The sequence below is a fragment of the Sebastes fasciatus genome, chromosome 20 (genome assembly GCF_043250625.1).
Source record: "Sebastes fasciatus isolate fSebFas1 chromosome 20, fSebFas1.pri, whole genome shotgun sequence".
NCBI classification, from domain to species: domain Eukaryota; kingdom Metazoa; phylum Chordata; class Actinopteri; order Perciformes; family Sebastidae; genus Sebastes; species Sebastes fasciatus.
In genome coordinates, this window is record NC_133814.1 from 5339614 (window position 1) to 5349328 (window position 9715).

General features: G+C 39.1%; 1 long non-coding RNA gene across 1 annotated transcript in view; it reads right to left on the reverse strand.

Annotated features, from left to right (window-relative positions):
• The window catches only part of LOC141758694 (uncharacterized), a 457042-nt gene that overhangs the window by 348087 nt on the left and 99240 nt on the right, over positions 1-9715 (reverse strand). The gene's annotated exons all lie outside the window — the stretch shown is intronic.

Here is a 9715-nt window from a genome sequence, read left to right on the forward strand (position 1 = left end):
ATTAGATGTCAGCAAGGTCATCTTGACAGTTGTTAGTAATAAGGGTAAACTGCCCTGTGAAGCCAACACGTAGAAACTACTTACTTTTTTCACATTTTCACATGTTTTATTTTTCATATAAAAATGAATGTCCCATAAAAATTTATAATTCCTATGAAAACAGCATACAAAACTACAAAACAGCGCAAAAAAAAATGTTTTAGTCACTACACTTATATATCTTACTTGCGCTACACTCTCTGCCACAAAGATACAGCTAAAACAAGCTAGCTAGTGAGATAGCAAAGGCTAGCCAAGTTAAATTACTTTATTTTTTCCCCATCTGTTGTCTTAAAAAATTATGAACTGACATGTTGAAGCTAAAACAAATAGCTAGCTAAGATCCCAGGGGCTGCCACCTTGGCTTCTGACTGGAAATCACAGTTTGATATGGTTAAGCTACATTAGCTGTATTTAAATGTATTAAATAGCAAATTAGCTTAGTGTTTTGATTTCAACATAAATGTTAACGATAGAAGAACAGAGAGACATTGTATCTGTTCTGACCAGGAGGGAAAGGCTTGAAGTTAGTTAAAAAGCTTTTAGCATTTCAGTGGGAATTTCAAGTTCAAGTTAGCCATATTAGCCTTTTGGCTAGCAAGTTAAGCTTGTTAGCCAACCAGCTCTAAACGTTCCAACATCATAGTAACAGTGAATGGGAATCGTGGTGCATTCTAGGGGCGGCGCCGCCATTTTTGGACGGTGGTGTCATTATACATCACCAGTCAATCATACATTTTTAGGTTGGGGGTAAAATAATAAGTCTAAAAGGCATAATATGAAGGCATTAGGCTACAACCTTTACATGGTTTGCCGGCCAGCCTGAAAAATGTAATCCCTTTTTTCTCTATTTCACTGCTTCTTCTCCTTTGTAGGGAAATATAGTTTATTGAAATCAAACAAATCAATTCATTAAAGTTCAAAGGGATTTGTGTTGCTGCCGGTTTCAGGCTTTTTACCAATAATGTTAATGTGATATTAATTGTATCTGCAAGACTTGCGTTTGTCTCTTGGCTTGGGGCTGCTCATGCTTGCTGGACACATTGACACATTATGTAAGAGGTCGCGCTCTGGTCACTGGAAACTTTATCTCTCCCAACACTCAGGGCGCGTTAAGCTGAAATTACCATAGACTGATACATAACACATAGATTGTCCCATGACTAGTCACAGGTTCCATGCAACAGCCAACACTTTGAAGTCCAGTTTATGACCTTCGGCAAGGTACTCGTTCTTGTGCCGATCACCGAGAGGAAATGCGCGTTCCTGCCCCTACAACAAAATCTAATCAAAACCTACAACATGCTGACAGAAAAATGATCGGTGAAAATGTCACAGGTTGTTCAGTTTCCTTGTTTATTGATTGGCTGATTTCTGCTGAAACTGTATTTACGTTGGTTCTCATTTACAATCTCACATACAGTAACAACAGGCCAGGTCCCAGAGCTGCCAGAGGAATGCGACTGGGGGTTATAAAATGTAAGATAGCCACTTGCTGAGCATGTATGCTCTGTTTCAGCAACACCCTGCTCCACTCTCCGTTACGGTCATACCTAACCGACCGCAGTACCACTCCTCTGTGTTTTGGCATCTGAGCAGGAGCAGCTGAGTGTCTGGCTCATTGGTATCTTGGCATAAAATTGGATGTCGCCTTCCTATATTTTCCCTTGCATGTCTACAATTTGAAATCCCACTCTAGCCGCTTAATCATGTGACGCAGAATCAGACATGGTGGGTGTCAGAATGACTGTCGATGCGCGATTATGATCACGTGGAGTTTGTGTGCACCAAGCCAAGGAAACAAAACATGAACCAAGAATAATCTAAAACCATTCAGCATGTCTGATTATAACCAATCAAAGTGGCATTTCATGACCTTGAATCTAAACACAGTCGCCAACATACAACTTTTGTATATCTTACGAAAAGTTATTCCTCATTTTTCATGCGTTTTTCCTACAAATGTCCAGCAACATGTGTCAATTCCGCTTGTTACATGCGTCTTTTCAAAATACACTTCCGTCTTCACAGGAAACAACTTGGTTAGGTTTAGGCAACAAAACTTCTTAGTTAGATTTAGGAAAAGATCGTGGTTTGGGTTAAAATAACTACACAGGAAACAACTTGGTTAGGTCTAGGCAACAAAGCTTCTTAGTTAGGTTTACGAAAAGATCGTGGAAGTGGGGTAACTTAAGTGCGGAAGTTACGTGACTCACACGGGATGCGAACACCGGTCTCCTGGGCAGTGTTTTGTCGGTCTTTATACTTCCTGGTTCACGATTACGTGGATTAAACACAAAATGATTTTGTTCGATATACGAATTTGAGTACATTACTTCTCGTAGGTTTAACTATGAACGGTGTGTGAGAACAGCCTGAATTGCCACACTTGCTCACTATAAGCTGAGTATTTACACTCTTCAGTGGACAGTTAACTAATAATCTAAATGTTCAACTTTGTTTTCACCGTAAAATAAGTTCTTTAGACTGAATTGAACTGTTTGAAATCTGTTCATCTATTCAGTTTAATCTAAATTTCTACAATAGGGTGGTCTGTGTAAAGGAAGATCCCATTTCCCATAAATTTGATTGATTTGATCACTTTTTATATACATACATTATTTTGTTCTTTATAAAACATATTTTTAGTTTTCACTTTCTATTATCTAAAATTTGTGTCCATTTTTTTTCGACTTGCTTGTTACCTTGTTAGGGATATTGAAGGAAGAGAACATAAGGGCTTCAGTGTCACCACGTAATTGTTATAAAAGTCTGGCTCTGGAATGCTGCCAACATGCCTACCAGCAGGCTCAAGTCAAGCTAGGTCTAAAATAAGCAGGTGGACTTTATGTGTTTACGCCTGTTTAAGCCTGTCTTTATGTATTGCCATAAATGTTGTCAATCGAATGAGTCCTGTCATATTTACTGCATGTTGTCTGATGCAGGAGCCAAAGGTCAGAGGTTAACTTCTCTAATCATTCTATACTTCTTACAGGGTGGCTTATATCCTAAGTGATGAAAACCTGACAACAATGACCGCTGCCAAGGTGTCCTTGAGCAAGGCATTTACATTTCTACTGCCCAAGCAATGTTTAAAAAGTGCTGCAGAATACTGCAGGTGCATGAAAGCTTTACTTCATGATCACTATGTATTGTGCAACTGACAGTGAACTCTGCATTATCTGATGTCAACAATACTGTGGTGTTAACCTCCTTCCTGTCTGCTCTGAACAGCCTGTTTTTGTGACCTGAAAATAATTCAGTGAAAACAATGTGTTTCAGAGTGTTTGCTGACAAGTGTGAGAGGAGATGGAGCAGACTCTACAGAGAAAATAGGTGGGTCAATAAGTAAAGCTGAACGCACAACAACTTAGAGGTACTTTCCAATGAGTCAATGAGTATGGGTCCGTGTTGTAACACCTACAGCATGACCCATGAAGCTTCTGTTAAAACATTCATTCAGCAACAATAATGCCACTGTAAATTCCTTTGTGTTTATTACGTTTTGTTTAAAGTTTTTAGAGCAAAACCTTAAAAAGTGGCTAAATTGGCTATATTACAGAACGACATATAATTACTTAACCCAAGTTGTTATCTAGCCATTCAGACAGGTCTGGTTTTAAGTGCCAGGGTTTTGCGGTCTCTTGGTATCTGACAAATCCAAGGAATATTGATGTTGAGTAGATCAATGACTCCCAACCTTTGGGGCAAGTCCGCTACAGGGGGACGCAAGGTACATTGTAGGGGTCTTGAGATAATTCAAAGGAGAGGAAAGCAGAAAAAACTGTTTTCTGTTGCACAGAAAAGTTATGTAAATAAAGTTGTTTTTTTAGACTTTACTCTAATAGCTGCTCTTTTTTTGGTAAGTAACAGGATAAAAAAACAATAATTACAGGGAGGGGTGTAATATTCAGAGAAATTCTGTGTTTGACCTGAAATCCTTGCTGGAATCCTGTCAGCTTTCGACATCTGGACAATTTTCCAATCAATTACTGTTTGTAAAGTGAATACGCTTCGTAAACAGGACAATTTGTACGATTGACTGCCAGTGTTTTGATGAAGAAGTTGAACTCTCATGAGAGTGTTGGCTCATGTTGACCAGCAGTGACCCCCTCAATGATTCCTAGACGTTCAGGATTCATATTGCAAACATGGGTGATGCAACAACATTTTCAGAAAGGAGCATGATACTATGACTGAGACTTTTATCTTCCACACAGTAAACAAGTTGTGAAATCAAACATCTTCTCGTCTTCCCCCCACCTTTCACACACACATGCGCTGTTTAGCGTGTCAGGAGGGTTGAACATGAGCTGGCATTCCCCAAAGTGATATTCTGTTTTGTCACAGGTATTGCGTTGCATCTTGTTTGTTAATGGACTTATGACGCCTGCTGGTTGTTTTCGTTCCAGAAATTAAGTACATTTTGATTGGAGCTGGGATCGGCCTGTTCTTAGCTACAGTATTTATTATTGTCAAGGTCTGCATCATCAGGAAACATGTCCGTGATAACAACACAGGTGAGGGGATTGACTGTGAGATCATATTACAGCCATTTACTGTTATAATTTGTGAACTGTACGATTGAACAACTAACACATTCTCACTCGCAACTCGTCAAATACTGTACTGACGCTTGGTCAGTGGCCCTACGCTTCTAACTATGATGCTGTAGGTACCCCTCTAGCGTCAGTTTTGGATGTGTCAGGGACGTCATGTCAGTTTCCGCTCATTACATGCATTGTGTATTTTCAAAATAAACTTCCGTGTTCACAGGAAACATACAGTTTACATTTGTTGCATGCATGCATACAGTGTCTTTTCAAAATAAACTTTTGTGTTCACCGGAAACATAGTTAACGCTCGTTGTATGCATACAGTGTCTTTTCAAAATAAACTTCTGTGTTCACAGGAAACGTACATCTTACCCTCGTTACATGCATATAGTGTCTTTTCAAAATAAACTTCCAACGTAGGTTTACTTAGTTTTTAGAATCACTTGGTTAGGTTTAGGCAACAAAACTTCTTGGTTAGGTTCGGGTAACAAAAGTACTTGGTTAGGCTTAGGAAAAGATTGTGGTACAGGTTAAAATAAGTACATTTGTTCTGTATATTAAGTTTGCTTGTTACGTAACATATGTATGCGGTGTTGATTCAGTGGGCCTACGTAAGTTAGTACGTAAGGTATAATAAGTCAACTTTGACTCGGTTTTCACACGGAACACGAACAGCAGCCTGCTGAGTGAAAGTCTGTTTGTTTGACCTAAACATCCACCCCGACCTCCAACTAAGTGGACTTTTTTGCTCTTTATACTACGTCAGTTTCTCTGTCTGTCTAATACTGATGTGAATGGATTTACATTGGTGTTAGTTGAAAACCTGGTGCGTCTCATACAGACGCTTGGCACAAACCAAGTCTCTGTATTTGACGAGTTGGGAGTGAGAACGGGTTGGAACAACTTATGTCTTCCTCTTATATTTGTCTTTTTAGATTTTCCTAAATTTCTATTTCTTATATCTAAATCAAGTTAGAATGTTGGGTAAAATGTCACTGTGCTTTGTATGGTATATTAACATCATGGTGTACTTATATGTCAAACTGTTCTTCCCTACAGGTTATAGCATGAAGAGATCTTCAGAGGTAAGATGTTAACCTTAAAGACTGGTAGATTATTGTATTGAACTGACATAAAGATTATAATATAATCAAAACTATTTTAATTTAATAATCTTTTTGTGTTTTTCTGTCTATCATCCATGAAAATTTCATTTTCTAACTTTCTTTTATTTTGTTAATTGAGGGAAACATGTTTGTATCAAAAGGTACAGGTTCCCATAACCTCTATTTGCTCTCAACCACAGCCTCACATGCTCGCTTTGAGCCATCTCAGCCAATCGGAACATCCCGTGGATGTGGTGTCCAATGACATGCAAAGTTAAAGGTCAGGCAGAGTGATTTGCAGGATGATGTGAACCCTGCAAAAGTGGCATCTGGGTGAAAGTTCAACCAGGCGGCCTGCTGTCTCCTCACGTTTTGTCACACAAACGAAGACCTGTTTTATCTTTGTAATTGAACTTGAATAAGATGTAACATTATGATTTTCATTAAAAAAAAGTGTCTGGAGACTGTAACAATGCATTTTTAATTTGCTGTGGAGAGTTGCGTTATTTAAAACATAAACAAGGTTTCAGACATTTACAGTAAGAGCCTATTCAAATTTCTTTAGGAAAATCAAACTGCTCCACTGACACACATACTGCACAGAGCTTGTTTAGTACTACTCAGCAGAAAACCTCTGGACTAATAAGCACTTTATACTTTTTCCACAAGGGGGCGATATTTACTTCCGAGAAAAATACAACCTTAGACTAACTGAAGTCCACTTTCACATCTGAACACCAGAGGAACCTTGTAAACAATTATTTGTACTTTGATCACTTGTATTTACGTTAGAACATAAACAAAAATCACTGATGGGACATTTAATCACATTTGGATAATGACAATGTGGTCCCAGTTTCCCTTCATGTCCCATATATTGGATATCAAAAGAAATCCTTTCTACTGTACCTTAATCTCAGCTCTCATTTCTTTTTGTAGCACTTTTCCCACTCACATGGTATTTCTGTATTCAAAGAAATACCTTGTTGCTAGCTGTTAGCATGGCACTGTGGGTGTCTGAGTGTTGTGTTTCTTCACACCAAGCATTTCATGGATACATACAGTACAGGAAGGGGAAGCACAACATGTCAAATTTTAGCATACATTGTTCGCTATCTTTATGAGATGTTTTGCTAACTTTGCTGGTGGAGCTAAAAGGAATTCTTGTATGTTAGCTTTAAAGTTGAGGTTAAACCAAACTATTTCAAACTTTATAGATATAAGTTCAATATAAATGTATTATTGTGTTAATATCAATTAGGGCTGTCAATCAATCAAAATATTTAATTGAGATTAATCACATGATTGTCCATACATGATTGTTATTATTCGCAAATTAATAATATAATAAATTAATTTTTTATCTGTTCAAAATGTACTTTAAAGGGAGATTTGTCAAGTATTTAATACTCTTATCAACATGGGAGTGGACAAATATGCTTGTATTATGCAAACGTATGTATATATTTATTATTGGAAATCAATTAACAACACAAAACAATGACAAATATTGTCCAGAAACCCTCAAAGGTACTGCAATTAGCATACAAAATATATGCTCGGATCATAACATGGAAAACCCAAGCCCAACAGACAACAATTTTTCCTTGCCAAAATTTAGTCTAAGTTTGGAGCGTTATTTAACCTCCTTCACGACAAGCTAGTATAACATGTTAGGTCCTCGGTGGTACCAATGGTTTCCTTAGGTTTTCTAGTTTCATGTGATAGCAGTATCTTCACTCTAGCTTTAAACTGAGCCCGCTACAACGTCCGAAAGATCGATTGTGTTAAGGCGTTAAAATAAATTTGCGTTAACGCTTTATTATTGCATTAACTTTGACAACCCTAATATAAACGTATATATATTAAAACTTGCCTTTACTGCAAGCACCTTTAGTGCTCAGGCTATAGATACAGTGTTTTGGCCCTGTTTCAACTCCATACCATATGGCCTATATCATCCTAATTAGGAGTCGTGAGTGTACTGCCAAGTTTGTGAGACTGCCTCCTCCCAGCCCACAGATGGATAAAGAAGAACCAATAAAAAAACTTCTCTAATATCCTGGTAACCTTATATGCAAACACAGAATAATAACTAACAGATGTAGTAATTTTTTTCACCTAGTTATTCTTCACTGTACTGTACTGCACAATTCAAAGCAAAGCAAAGAGCTGCAGCTGTAGAAGTCCTGTTTACTGCCCGTTTGCTAAGCTAATGTTACACTCTGGCTGGCGCCATCCTCAAGAAGAGTTGTTTAAGCTGCTATCATCAATATTTTGTTCTATGTGTACGTTTGAATGGGTTGCTTGTAGTGATGAACCCACAGAGAATTATCGTCCAACTTCTCTCACAGCTCTACTGGGCATTTTAGCATCTTTCAGCTCATTGTTTTGGCCCCCCAAATTTACTGTTTGGTTGAGTCTCACGGCTCTCATGAACTTTCTTCCCAGTCACAGCACACAGGTGTTTTCAGGTTGTTAATCTTCATCGAAAACATTTTTTGTTACATTTGTTGAAATTCATTACACTCATTACATCCCGAGAGCAATCAATAACTCAAATATTTTGACAAAAAAGGAAAACAAATTGTATCTGTGGCTGTCGCAGGACTGTAATAAACCCATCCATCATTTAATTTGACCCGAATCTAATGATTGGAGGGGCTACCTACCTGCCAGCCTACGCCCACTTTTCTTGTGCACTCATTGCACATCACTGGAGTCTTCCACAAGCTGCTAGCTTGATGGCTGTGAGTACTAACAATAGCCATGTTTGTTGTTTACGTTCATTATGATAATTTGGGGGAGTGGCTTTGGAGGGAGACCTGAAGGAACGGACTTTCAGCGTTGCCGACTTGGCAACTTTCTAGCTAGATTTAGCAATTTTTGGAGCTAGCTATTTTCTTTGGAAAAGAGTTGGCAACACTGTTTTTTGGTTGAATAATTGTAAAAGCTAGCGTAGTCTTGCTAGTTTCTTAAGATTACCAACCCTAGCTTCAAGGGAAAGTCTATCTACAGAACTGATAAGAAGCAGGAAAAAAATGCATGAGCAAGGAGTCCTACTCTGTGTTTCGAGCCCTGATTTGGTGAATCCCACACCACATTTTGCACTGAATGCCGAAGGTTATAGAGCTTCGGTAAAGTGGAGACTTCTTTATCACGGGAACAGCCATGTTCGTCAAACTGTCGCCAGACTAGAAGCACTTACGCGGCCCCGCAGGCCGTCTCCTTTATTATCTATAAATCAAAAGTGTCCCAGATCCTCACAGTGCTGCTCTCTGAGGTTTGATAAAAGCCAGCAAAGTGTCTCAAGAACCCTGAGCTGACAGACTGATTCACTGTGGGATCCTGTTACATGAGACAAGAGAGGAGGGGAGATAGATGATTTGAATAATAGGGGGGTTTGAGGATCAATTTTGAAAGCAGGATGAGCGACCACACCAGTTTAACACTTGAGGGAACTCTGGGATACTTTAGTGACTTTAAATGCAGAATTAATCTTCATGTACTGTTCTTCTCCATCATTTCATTCGCCACAAAGATGCCCACACACAGACTGCACCACCCCCTCCCCCCCGTGTCAGCATATGTGTGTGTGTTCCAAAATAAAAGCCCTGACGTTGTTGGTCTGAGCCTGCTGTCCTCCACAGCTGGAAGTGTGATTTGCTCGGCGTCAATCTCAACAACACACCCCTCCCCTCCCCTCCATCCTGCACAGGAAATTACATTTCCCACTCACTCGCCAGAAGCAGAGGTTGTGTGTGTGTGTGTGTGTGTGTGTGTGTGTGTGTGTGCGTGTGTGTGTGTGTGTGTGTGTGTGTGTGCGTGTGCGTGTATTACCCACGTTGTGAGGACATAAACCTGTTTACACGGTCACATTGTGGAGACTCGCCTACCAAATGGGGACAAAATGCACGTCCCCATAACGTATATCATTATATTTTAGAGTGAGGACTTGGTTTAGGGTTAGGGTAAGGTTAAGGCAAGGTTAGGTTAAGGTTAGGGTAAGGGTTA